Below are 13,764 nucleotides of genomic sequence, written 5' to 3'. Positions count from 1 at the left end.
AGGAGACGGGGAGTCTGAAAATCTGGCTGAGACAAAACGCACCTGCTTCTTCTGTCCGGGAACATTTATTTTCTTCCCAATCAACACATGGGCAGACAAGCTGCGCAGATCTGAGGGGAGTTCCCGCCTGTTCTGCCCCGCTCGTGGCGATCCGAACGCTGAGCCAGGATTGGCAGATCTTCAGGGACGGATGAGAGTGCAGGTATCCTCTGCACCCCTGCCAAACGCGTGCTCTGCTTTCCATCAGTGAATCGATAAAAGAAAAAGCATCTTAAAGTGAAACAGATAGTTAATTATTAAAGTGGTCTTAGGCCACGGTTTTATTAGGTCCATAAAAATGGAGGGTTTTTATTATGTAAATAGGTCAATTCACATTTGGGCTTTAGGTTGAGGTAATGAATCATAAAGGAAGATGTTTGGCTTTAATGCACCCTGTTTTAGCGTTAATTGAATTGCTCTGATTAGACGCACTCTTGAGATGTAAATTAGCCACAACCTGAATATAAAGTTTGGAGAAGGTGAATCATTGCTCTTCTCTGCACATCAATTGAGGATGAAAAAAACTTTCTGGCATCCCTGTTCCGGTCTCTCTGTGGCCCCTCTGTGCTGCTATGTGTGTCAGCCCGCTTCAGCGTCGCCGCTGCGCCGTGCATGTGTCAGACTGGAGCGCCTCCAGCTTCAGTCTGGGAGATAATCAGCGGGGATGCGTCGAGCTCGGCCAGGGAAAACCAAGCCAGCATCCAATAAACACCTCGGCATCCGCATGCTGACCTGCTGAGCAGCGGAGTGTTAATTGTGCTGTGGGTCATTAGGCTGAGCCCAGGCAGCTTTCAGACCTGGCCTCTTTGCAGGCTTTGACCTTCTGCCGGGCACCATGGGTAATCCCGTATGTGGGCGCCAGCATCGAATCATCTGGTATGAGCCTTCGAGCTAAAATTATTACTTTCCTCATAAATAATGATGACGATAAGTGACCTAGTAGCCTTGTTATCTGCTATTTACTGTTCAAATTTCAGCTAAATAGTTTGTTTTGGTTTGTATATAAAGGCGGATCTTTGAAGCACGCCATAGATTTACTTCAGAAACGTCAGAAGAATTTTTTGTTAGTTTTAACCTAAGTCTCATGAGCATTTTTGGTTTTCAACTGGATTTTCTATACGTTAAAATGGCTGTTTCTTATTTATCGTCATCTAAAGTTTCATCTTTTCTTGTTTTTGTCTTGGTTCACCTGCTCCCTGCTTCCTGCTTAAACTATCCTGTCCATCCCTCTGGTCTGTGACACATCCTTCAGACCGTCTCCCATTGGAAGAAGCTCTCATTTCTTTGCAAACCACATCCTACATCAAAACCCAGTAAATGCCTTTTCAGTCAGCACCTGAAGGAGCAGAAGAGTCTGAGGAAGAACGCAAATATGACTCGCATGTCATGCACTTTTCACACTGGCCTTGGCAATACACGTTCAAGCGCCCCCTAATGAAAACTCTAAGCAAAGGCGTGTAGACCAGAATAGACCAGTCGTGATCGGGCATCGCTACGCAACTTTTTACGTCAGGTTGCTTGCTCTACGTACAATCCGGGCGTCCATTGATCACACGCTAAAAGTTCAAAGAGGTTGAACTTCTTGACACTTGATTGCAGCAACACAGCGATGGGACTGATGAGGGACTTGGATTGGATTGTGGCGTGTGGGTAGCGTCCTTTTCAAAACATGGAAGTGTTTTGTGATATACCACAAAGGAGAAATTCATCATTACGTTTGGTGCCTGGTTGGATTACAATGACACAGAGACAAACATTTTTAAGTTCAGAGCTGTGAAAATAAAAAGGCTGGAGCAAGATTTGTGGGATTTGCACCGCTTTGACATTTCAGTCAAGTTTCCTCCCACTGCCTATCCCGGCCACTCCGGCAGCCCCGTGACCCCGAAAGGGAAAAACGGAATAGAAAATGAATGAATGAATGAATTCCTCCCACTGTAACGTGGTGGACAAGCGCTAGTAAAAAGAAAAAATACAAAAGAAGAAGAATCCCCCTTTCGCTCCCTGCTTGTGCGGTGTGAACACCACCAGCTGAATGCGCAGTATGCATGCAATTCTTTGGAAACGCAGGTATATGTGTATTTTTGGGCTTCCGTGTTCAAAACTCTCACTTATTTGCATTGCAACGCAAGTTGTTAAGTCAAATCTTGGGCTCTTCGTACAAAATATTCAGCCATTGACTACGAATACTGAAACACAACAGCAAATCTGAGTGCAAATGACAAAATGCTGAATCACAACAAGCAACCCCATTACAAATGACCAAATCCAGTAACACAACAACAAAAGCAGAGACTTTGAAAACGGAGAACAAAGGAAACAGGAATTTTAGAAATTTTACTCTAATCAATTGTTCATGTCAATCTTATTCAAAATTTGACCGAAAACCCCAAACAGTTTTAGCAAATTCTTGGACAAAACAGAAAAAGGATAAATATTTTGTAGCCTTCATTTTTTTAAACCAAAATAAAATAAAACAGCTGAGACATTTAACGAGTTCCAACCCACAACACATCATCGCAAACTAAATTTAGACTACTAACATGAATGAATATCTTGTTTCTATATATTTTATTACATTTTGTAAATTTTGACAATATTTTACTTTGTCAACAGATCTAAAGTTCAACCAGTAAAACTTTCAAACACACTGCATGTCTCAATGATTGTTTGGATGTTTGAGATCTTCCAAAAGATGCTGGTAATTACAAAATCTCATTTCTCATGTGCTAATGAACAACTAATTGATGTTTTGTCTTAAATTAGAAGATATTGAAACATCTACATCTTTCTTTAACATACCTGAGGTTGTGTCGTGTTTTTTATTTTTTTATTTGACGTAATTATATTTGATGCATTTTTAATAAGCATAGGAACGAGGGGCACGAATACAAACGGAATCTGAATTATAACCAATCTGATTAATCTGGTATGATGTATTACACTATGAATTGCATTGGTCCCATCTGGCAACCCTTTATGAAATGTCTTGGGGGGCTCCCGAGGAAACGGTGAAATGTTTGTGACTGCAGAAAAAGCCTAACCCAACAAGAAGGATGAATAAAAAGTGTATTTAAATTTAAACAAGTAAATTTGTGCTCAATTTTAGCCTTAAGTGCTGTCAAAAAATCCTAAACCAGCTCTATTTTTAACCTTCAAACATTCCACTCAAAAAATTCCAGCAGGAAACACGGGATGTCGGATCCATCACCTCCCAACACGCACCAGCCCCCCTTCTTTTACAGAACTTGAAGGCATCTCCTGACCCTTTTACCTTGCTGAGATCCCACCTCTGGAAGCCATCAGCCTAATAGGAGCCCACTCAAGTCTGTGTGCGGCCCCATTAAAGATGCTCGGCGAGGCGGATGACGGGAGAGAACGGGGAGATTGCATGGGGGCATCGGTCTGCGGTGGTCTTTGGGGAGAGGCTCATTCCTGCAGGTTTTGGTTACCCTGTCGGCATCTTTACGTCTTCAAATGTGTTTGCTTAGTGGGGCTGAAAAAAGCAATCTGTAAAAGATAGATAAAGCCTGGAGCTTTATACTTACTTTATGTAGTCTCTGAACCCTCAGAAGTTTTTTTTTTTTATTCTGTAATGGTTTCTGCTGGAGAATGTGGACGTTTTTAAATATGTTTTATCTTCAAACACCTTTTTAAAAAGAGGATTTTAAACATATTTTGAAATATTAAAACATTTTTTATTGTTTTATTTCAGCATATTTCTTCAAAAATTCTAATTTATGCCTGTTAATTTCCCTTTTTTTTTACCATTTGGAGTTATTTTAGAGCTTAGCTGAGGAAAAACTAAAATCTTGATGTGGGATTGAAATGTCAGGCTCTGACAAGAGCAGATGAATGCAGCCTTTGGACAGTGGGGTCACTATATGGCATAAAAATATGAATCTACCTTGACAGCACTAAAGTCACTCATTACCATTCTCCCCTGAACTGCTGTGTGTTGCCTTGACCTTCACTGATTAGATATGTGTCAATGTGGAGCTGAACTGGTGCTTTGAATGGTTTCAGCCAATGAAAGCAGAGTTCCACAACCTGCTCCGTTTTAGTTCGGGGCAACTTTTTGCTATTAATGGTGTGGCTTTGTAAATATTGTGAAATTCTGCAGTAAGAAGGAAATCATTGAGGTGAGGAGATGCTGTCTGCTTGTAGTCTGACACATCAGACTTGTTGTCAAATACCCCCCACACAAACACACACAACAACTTCTGCTCCCACTGTGCCACAAGTCATTTAACCTTGACTTGCTCCACGAGGCGCAGTATTTACCTCAGAGTGGCTCAGTGGTCATTGATGTCTCCATCAATCCCCACAGCCTGCAGGGAGATCCTGTAGGTTAACATGTAAACAAGAGACACCGAGCAGCTTCCATCAAGCTGAAAAGGCTTTGGTCAGAACACATTCAGGAGAGAATCTTTAAGTTTTGGCACAAATGCGACAACAGTAAAGAACAACAGCCAATAACAAGTTATCGTTGGTTTTTTATTGAAAATATTTTGTCAAATTGATGCAAAACTGTTGACAAAATGAGCAGGAAAGAACAGCAATAAAATAGACAGGATGATCCATTTTATGTAGATAAACTTTTACATTTTCCTTTACAGCTTTATCTATTTATTTCCTCTTCGTCAGATCCATTTTGGGATGAAGGCAATGCAGGAAAGAGATACTTAATAATAATTAATAATTAAATATATCAAAGTACTTGAAGTACATAACTCTTACTGAGGTTTGTATCAAATATTGTTAGAAGCATTATGGCTCAGTTGAAATTCTTACAAAACATCACCCTAAGCAGGACTGGCCAACCCTGGTTTTCAGGAGCCACAACCAGTCCTTCCTGAGCAGCTTGTTGCTGATTAGCTCACTCAAGTGATTCCACATCCTGATTGGCTGAACACACCTGATTTAGGTCGTCAGCATCAAATAGTGCATGAAGAGAAGGAAAACAGGCAGGGATGAGACTATTGAGGACCAGGGTTGACCAGCCTTGATATATCAGACAAACCTGCTCTTCAAATCCATGGACGTCCCTTGATTTTCAAAGTGGCACCCAGGCATAGTAGGGATTGTGATCTTGAATAGACCTTGTGCTGTCTTGTGGGGTCCAGAATACCCCATTCCCAACGTTAACGTGCCTCCAAGGCATGTTGGGAGTGGGGTCATCAGGACCCCACGAAACAGTACACTAAACCTTTTTTCTTCAATGATTTGTGATCTTCACAGGTGTCCATGGATTACATGAAATCCTCTCCACCTTTATCCACCTTTGTCATGGTAGGGAGAACACGTCAATGTAAGGGTGGGGTCATCTGGACCCATCAAGATAGCACAAGGGATAGAATATAATCTTAATTTATCCTGAATTCTTTCTTTTATTGTGTAATGTAAACTGCCTATTTCACAACACTAGCACATTCGATTAAAAACAAAAAATAAAACCATCAAATTTCAAAGATTAAAATTCAATGAGTTTCTTCTTTGATACTCTGTTGTTGTGTTGTCTCGTAACCAGGGCCGTCCCTGGTCTTCCGGGGGCCCTAAGCGAAATTTAATTTGTGGGCCCTCTAACTGATCAGCAGCACCAACAAACTGTAATGAGTTTTTTTCTTGGTAATATTAGAGAGCAGATTGTCTTGATATTTAATGCCCCAGCCGTAGAACGGCGTTGTGACGTTCCCCTACAGAGTAGAGGGTGAATTGTTACAAAGCAATGCACGGAACTGACGGTGGTTCATTTCCATCAGCCACCTGCTTAGAGCGCTGCCCTGCTGGTAGAAACGTGTGTCGCAGGCTATGAATGTTGAAATGTAATATTTATTCTACACATTCTTACAGCATTGGAAAACGTTAAGAATGTTTGTGTCTTGTTTTTCCTCCTACATAAACCATATGAAAACAAAAAATATATTTCTCTGCCCCATCTTTTTACAAACATTTTTGAAAATGCTCCAGGGAGCCACTAGGGCGGCGCTAAAGAGCCACATGCGGCTCCTGAACCGCAGGTTGTCGACCCCCGCACTAACCCATTAGGGGACAGCGCATCATGTGTACCAGGGACGGCCATTTTCTCTTAACACAATTTTTAGAGAACATTCTAAAAATCGTTTTTGTCTTCCGGTTATTTATGACACAAGTCTCCAACTTGAACTAAAATTTAAGAGCTTCAGGGAGGGGCTGCTAGGTCGTCCACCCAGTCTGGTCCTCAGGGGTTAATCCTCTATTCTTTGTGTGAATTAAACAAAACCCTTGTTGGTTTGTGAGGAAACTAAAAATTGTTTCTCTTTTAATACAACTGTTTTTGCCTGTAATTTTCATATCCTTATAAATTCTTCTGTTTTTAGTTTTACTTATTGTTCAGCAAACTTTGCATATTATGTACATACATCTCAAATAAAATTGGAAAAAAAGGAGTTGTTTGGAATGTCATTTAATGCAAATACCAGCAAGTAAAAAAACAAACTTTGAACGGAAGTAAAATTTAAGTGTTTTATTTGAGAACAACTGGATACTAAAATGTTTTTTAAACTGCTTTCAGTATGAAATATATACAGTTAACCTCCAAAAACTGTTTTGGAGTGTTTCATTATGATATTTGTGAGTAGAATAGCGAAAACAATTTACATTTTGACATGTAAAGCTGGTGTTGCTGCCTGAAATCCGTGCATACCCTCAGAACGTTTCCAAGATTGGATATCCGTTTCCTTGGAATGCTGCTCGTGCATCCCAAATATACCATGACAGAAGGTAAATAAATAAGTATATATCCTGAATAATAGACAAAAACAATGCATTCATCCCTTAATGCATATAAATATGCATCAAAAATAAATGCGCATTCTTTGGCTCCAAAATTACCCACATTTAGCATCAACATGAAAGCAAAAACATAAAAGGGAGTTTTTTCGTGGCGTATCCTGCCTTTGCCCAAAAACAGCTGAGATAGGCTCCAGCAACTATGTGGCCCTGAAAAGGATTCAGTTGGTTCTGAAGATGGATAGACACTAAATTGATAAAAGCTTTGGACATTTTGTCGTGCCTTAAATGTTTTGAAATTTTTACAAAGTAAGTTTATAAGGGCATTTTTTATAGCTAAAGCAGAAATAAAGCATTGGAAGAATGTTCTGTGTAATGATGAAATCTCTTTGACTTTGTTTTATTTTAAGTGTGACGTTACAAACGGATAAAAGGATGTACCAGTAAGTTAAACAACTGTCATGTAGTAATAAATCCAAATTAGTTTAAAAACTGAAAAAGGACATTTTTTTGGACCTGTGTGGTGCTTTAAATAGTGCAGTGGGAGTGACTGGTTCAATTCCCGACTCGTTAACAAACCGTCGCTATAAAAGCTGACTCTGCGTGAAGATCCTTCATGGACCAGAATCCCTGCTCTGATGCAGATAGAGTAGTGTGGTGGCAGTGTCTCTGTGCTTCCAGTGAGAATGTGCTGGTTCAATTCCCAGTTAGAATAAGGGTCCTTAGGAAGTAGATGTCATAGTCTGTGTCTTTAAACCTGATTGTTGATTTTTGAAACATGTGGAGCGTGTTCAGCTCAAAGGAACAAAGCAACACAGTTCTGTTGTAGACAGATTAGCACAGTGGGAGTGTCTCTGTCCTTGAAGCAGAAGAGTGCAGGTTCAAGTCCTGGCTAGTTGCATCACAACTCATGTTTGTGGTGAGGAAGAGTCAGGGATGCTGAGAAGGGGGGGTGGCTTCATCTTTAGTCTGGTAGGAGATCAACAACTTCCGTGCTATAAGATAGGTGATGAAGGTTGATATTAGAGCTACAGCTAACTGGTAGTGAGACAGGTAACTAGAAGACTAGCAACCGACAGGAGGGCTAAACCAACTAGACTAACTATTAACAGGAGGGAGGGGGGGTGTAGATTTTTCTAATGCAACTAGATCATGATAGTACCTTCACGGTACAAACACTACATTATGGTACTATACTTACTAAATCTTGTCTTTCTAACTCTTGAAAGTTGGTGCTCACAACATTATTAATTATTTGTAGAAATATAAAAGCTAATAATGCTGTTAATTAAATTAATAGTCTATAAATAAAAGTTTTACTTACTCCACCATCCCTCACCTGCCCAACACCTCCAGGTGTTACTCTACCTGTATTGCATCTACAGTATGCAGACCCTCCACACATCCAAGCTGCATGTCTGCATGGATCTATCTAAATGCACATCTTCTTCTGGGATCCTCTTCTCCTGGTCCTCCTTCCTCAGGGAGGGGGGGCAAAGATGAAGCCCCCTTTTCCCAACGTCCTGACTCCTCCTAGCCGCAGCTTGAATTGTGAAGCGACTGAACACCTCGATGTCCCTGACTGGGACTTGAACCTGCACTCTCCTGCTTCAAGGACAGAGACACTCCCACTGTGCTAATCTGTCTACAGCAGAACTGTGTTGCTTTGTTCCTTTGAGCTGATGACTGTCAAGGAGCGGCAAAAACCGAAAACAACAAAACTGAGACGGGGAATTGAACCAGCGCTTCTCTGCTTTGGAGATCAAGTCACTTCCATCGCACTATTCTGTACATCAGTCAGCACTTTGTCGATCACCATTTTTCCTCCATCTGGTGCTTTCTGGGATTTGAACCAGCACCTTCTTGCTCTACTGTCTCCTTTCATCTCCATCAGTGGAACCTTGAAGCTGAAGTTTGATTGACAGTTGACGACCTCACATCACCAGTTGCTGCTGCTTCACCGGAAGTGTTTTGTTTGTTTTTTTCCTTAAAAGAGCGTTGGTTCACATCCTGAAAGTGGATCACGGGTGGATGGAGGCTTTGGTGAAGCGTGTGATAGAAACTCGTGTGTTTACTTTGTTCTTTTTCTCCAAGCAGGAACTCTTTCATTTGCTGATGATGCAGCCATATTACTTTTTTGATGGGAGTATAATCTTCATACGACGTCATTAAAATCTCCGACTCCGTCTCACTAAAGTATGGCGCTTTCTATTTAATTACATTTTTTTTCCTGTTAACCAGGTACGATGCAGTTTTCTCATTTTATCATGTTCTTTTTGTGTTACTCTACATGCTGTGGGGGGAAGGTGCTAATGAGAATGCGCACTGAGACTGCTACGAGCTCTGGCCGAGGGGGAAAAACACAGGAGAAACTCTGGACAGCATTGTGAATTTTTGTTTTCTGTTAACCAAGATTAAAAGAGATTGACTCAGCATCCAAGCGTGGTCTTTTATTCACTGGAACACAACGCAGAGCAGAAAAGTCCACCAAGTTACAGCAGCACCGCACCGTTACCAACCTGCTAACAGGTTATGGGCCCAGGAGACACCTGAGACTGTAAAGTGGGTTTTCCACTTTTGTGAGGAAGTTGACACCATGAGCAGACGAACAGCTGATACAAGCCGCTGGTCCCGGCTTCTGTTCGACGGAGATGACAAGAACTATGACCCATGGGAAACCAAGTTCTTGGGTCACCTTCGACTACAAGGATTGAAAGACGCCATTCTGAATGCGTAAATAAATCTGTTCTCTAAACATCCTCCGTGTCTTCAATGCAATGTAATGAGACACACACAGACAGAAATGTGAAGGTATCTGCTGTAAATCTATGACGTAAATTAATAACAGGATATGATCGGCTAGTCAGTTAGCATGTATCCTTATAGCCTTCGAATGTAAAGCGACTGACTGCTAAAGATAATAAAAGACAAGTCCTGTATATTATTATTCCTATTCGACCCTAAACTACCATATCAGCTGTCTGTCAACAGACCAGCCAGTTGCCCAAATGCCGGCATACATCAGAGAGCTCTGCGGCGGAGCTAGTAGTAGCCTAGCAGGAGCTATCGTATGACAAAGCAGCCTAGTTATCATAAATCTTTTGATATTTTCCTTATATTCATTGAGACGGTAATAAAGTGATCATTTTTGTTTTTTATGTTCCCTTTTCGAACGAATATGGGTCACAGAGACACGGAAGTTACCGCTGAAAGCGGCTTAGTTTTGCCGGCGTACAGAGAGCATATCCGCGTGAATGACTTATGACGTGAATAATTATTGCGTTCGAACGGATTAATTATTGCGTTCAAACGACATAATTATTGCGTTCGCACGAGTTGATCATTTCGAGGGAACAGAATAATATTTTGAGGGAACACAATAGTCTCTTGTGGGAACGGAATAGTATTTCGTGCGAACGACATAATAATCTCTGGGAACAAGATATTAATCTGTGGGAACAAGATGTATTTTTATATCTTAATGTCAGGACACGGGCTCCGTAGATAACGTCTTGTGTTGTAGAAATTAAAAAAAAGTACAAATGAAAGCGTACTGCTTAAATTCTCACTTCCTCTTTTGTTTCAGGATTTTTTCAAATCTCTCATAACTTTTACTTGTCCAGTTAAATCACTAAAAGCGTCTCCTCTCAGATGTCAAATACTTCATCATTGGGTTTCAACAGACATGGATACATTTTTTACAGCTGTGGCCTATAAGAAGCTTGTTTAAGGTTACCACTCTCTTGCCAGCTATGTCATGATTGCACATTCCCTCTTTAGAAGGTTGGGAATGATGCCAGATAGAAGGCAGTTCATTCAGGAGGATCCATGGGCTCATCGCCTCACCTGCCAACCTGCTCCTCATTCCTCAGCTTCCACTGCGGTCAGCAGCGGGATCCGGTGGAGCACTTCTGTCATCATTTCAACAAAGTGGTGGGTAGAGGAGAGCGAAGGGTCTGCAACAGGTCTGAATGTGGCTCCAGCCCTTTGTCTGGGGTTGTAGAGCAGAGTCACTGACGTTCAGGTTTCCACCTGCTCATCACCCCCCCTAATCATGAGCTCCACCCTCTTCTTTGACCAAGTGTCAAACGAATTTCCATCCCAATAAGGTGACATTACTCAAATGTCACAATTAACACCATAACTGATAGCAGTGGTAAGCGTCACAGGAAATACAGCTAGCAAAAAGTATTTAGCAGTCATCATCTGTGATGGTGCATAAATACATATTTAGCTCCCACAACCAAGAAGGAATTTCGCAGACTTGTTTCTTCTTCTTTAAGAAACTCTTCTGTCTTCCACCTATTACCGTACCTGTATTATTGTCACCTATTTGAATTGGTTATCTGTAAAGAAGACACCTGTCTCCACCCCACCAAGACCAAAGAGCTGTCAAAGGACACTAGGGACGAGATTCTTCACCTGAACAAGACTAGGATGATCCAATCTACAATAAAAAAAAAGAAGCTTGATGAGAAGAGATTAATTGTTGGACCAATTTTATGAAAACGGAAGAAAAACTGTCTCCCTCCACCTGGAGCTCCATGAAAGATTTCACTTGGTGGAAGAAATGCTCTTGAGTCCAGTGAGAAAGCAGCCCAGAGCTACGTACATGGGAAACTTGTCGATGACTTAAAGAGAGCTGGGACCACAGTAACAAAGGTTACTATAGTAACACATTGTCCCAGATTCAAATCCTGCAGATCTCCAAAGGTCCTCCTGCTTAAACCAGAACATGTCAAAGGTTCTCCAGAAACCATCTGGATGACCCAGAGGAGGATTGAGAGAAGGTCATGTGGTCAGACTAAAAAGAAACTCTTTGGTATAAACCCCACTCCTCATGTTTGGAAAAAAAAAGACGCTTAATTACTGCACATCCCATAAACACCAAACCCACAGTATAGCATAGCGGTGGAAGCACCATGGTTTGGGGCTGCTTTCATCTAAAGGATTAAGAAAACAATGAATATGTCCATGTATGGAGAGACTTTAGACAGAAGCCTCCTACCTTTAGTGAGAACATAGACGATGAAGTATGTGTGGATCTTCCAGCATGACTTTGATCCCAAACATGTCACCATAGACACCAAAGAAGTATCAATGTCAAAAGAATTTCAAGCTTCTGGAGTGTTCTGGGCAGTCTCTGGATCTTAACCCAATAGAGAATCTGTGGAGGGAGTTGGAAGTCCGTGTTTTCCAGCAACAGCCCAAAAACATCACAGCTCTTGAGAAGATCTGCATGAAAGAATGGACCAAAACAGCAGCTACAATGTTTGTAAACCTGCTGAAGACCGACAAGAAACCTTTGACTTCTGTCACTAATGTTATCAAATACTGAGGTGAACTTTTACTATATTTTCTGCACCATTAATGAAATAAATCCTTTAAAAATCAAGCAGTGTGATTTCCTGAATTCTTCTTTACATCCGTCTACATTACAGACCAAACTCAGCTTATTAAGTGGGGCATATTGCAGAATTCGTGACCAACAGACCCTTTTCTTTTAACCTCTGTGCGTGTAATTTAAATATTGTTTGAAATGCAAATCTCCAACTGAAAAGCTAATAAGTAATAGTGTCTCATGGAGCTCTTAAACATTTTAGAAAACGTCTCCCATCAGTGATAAAACATGAATTTACAGCAGCCGGCTCCACCAGCAGCACGCAGACATTTCAGCACTCCTGCGATAATAGGAGTTAATAAGCACAACAACCTAATTACATCCCATAATAGAGATGACTAGCATGTCTCAATAACACAGAGGGAGGTCCTCCGTAATAATGGGGTCCACTGCCAGCAGGGTGGAGACCTCCTCGCTGTGACCCCCGACACATTCACCCACATCAAATCAAACCACAGACACAGACGGGACCGTCACCATGCGCTTTTTTAAAACCCGAGAGCTGCGCTGCTTCGTTAAGGACAGACTGGAGGCCGTTAAAAAAAAAAAAACGTTGGCTCAGTGTTCTGATCACCTTCCATAAATCCACACTATAAAGGTGCACGGACAATATAATCACCCACCACTCATGCAGTTTTAATGAGAGTGCATAATCTTTATTGTATATATTGGTTTACTGTCATGGTTTTCAGGCGAGACAGACCCAGATGCTGGAACTCAGAATGATCAGTCGGGTAAGTAACTTGGTAAGTGAGTTTAATCACAGGAAAAGTTGAAGAGAATAAATCCTTTGACAGGAGGGAATCCGGACGTGGCTCGTGGCGAGGCTGGAGGGAACACCGCGGCTGGAGGACTCCGAGCTCGGTTCAGGACGGCAGATGAGTGACGGCAGACTTCCACACAGGTGACCTTCGTTTGGGTAAATCCTGAGACAGAGAGGCAGAACATGAGAGCAAGGCAGGACAGAGACATGGGACTTGAGCAGGCTGACCAGGCGTAGTCACCGTTAGGAGTTAACGAACTGGCGTCGATGAATGGGTTGGATCTCCTTAAGAGTAGGCAGGTTGATGAGATGAAGTGGTCACAGCTGGAGGAAGTCAGGAGCAGAGCTGAGGGGGCGGGGCAGACCGAGGCACCGTGACAGTACCCCCCCCTAACGACCGCCGCTGGGCGGTCGAGGCCGACGATCCGGGTGGGCGCGGTAGAAATCGGAAATGAGGGAATGGTCCAAAATGAGGGAACGGGAGATCCAAGATCGTTCCTCAGGACCATAACCCTCCCAGTCCACCAAGAACTGATAACCGCGCCCCCGGCGCCGGACATCCAAAACACGGCTGACAGTAAACGCCGGAGCGCCGTCGATGAGCCGGGCGGGTGGTGGGGAAGCGGAAGGCGGGCACAATTCACTGTCCATAACAGGCTTGATCTGAGAAACGTGAAAGGACGGATGGACTTTGAGGGCTGCCGGAAGGTGAAGACGGACACATGAGGGGTTGATAATGCGATCTATGGTGAAAGGTCCAATAAAACGTGGAGCCAGCTTGCGGGACGTGGCC

General features: G+C 42.2%; 1 long non-coding RNA gene across 1 annotated transcript; it reads right to left on the bottom strand.

Moving 5' to 3' along the window:
- Positions 1-12,885: 12,885 nt before the first annotated feature.
- Positions 12,886-13,253, bottom strand: LOC105356699. Its single transcript, XR_910789.2, has 2 exons — positions 13,213-13,253; positions 12,886-13,134 (listed from the first exon to the last, which is right to left on the bottom strand). It is a non-coding gene; the product is annotated as an uncharacterized LOC105356699 (long non-coding RNA).
- Positions 13,254-13,764: the final 511 nt, after the last annotated feature.

This window comes from Oryzias latipes, chromosome 20 (genome assembly GCF_002234675.1).
Source record: "Oryzias latipes chromosome 20, ASM223467v1".
Classification (NCBI taxonomy): domain Eukaryota; kingdom Metazoa; phylum Chordata; class Actinopteri; order Beloniformes; family Adrianichthyidae; genus Oryzias; species Oryzias latipes.
The sequence above is the reverse complement of the archived record's forward strand: the minus strand, read 5'-3'. Positions and strand labels throughout refer to the sequence as shown.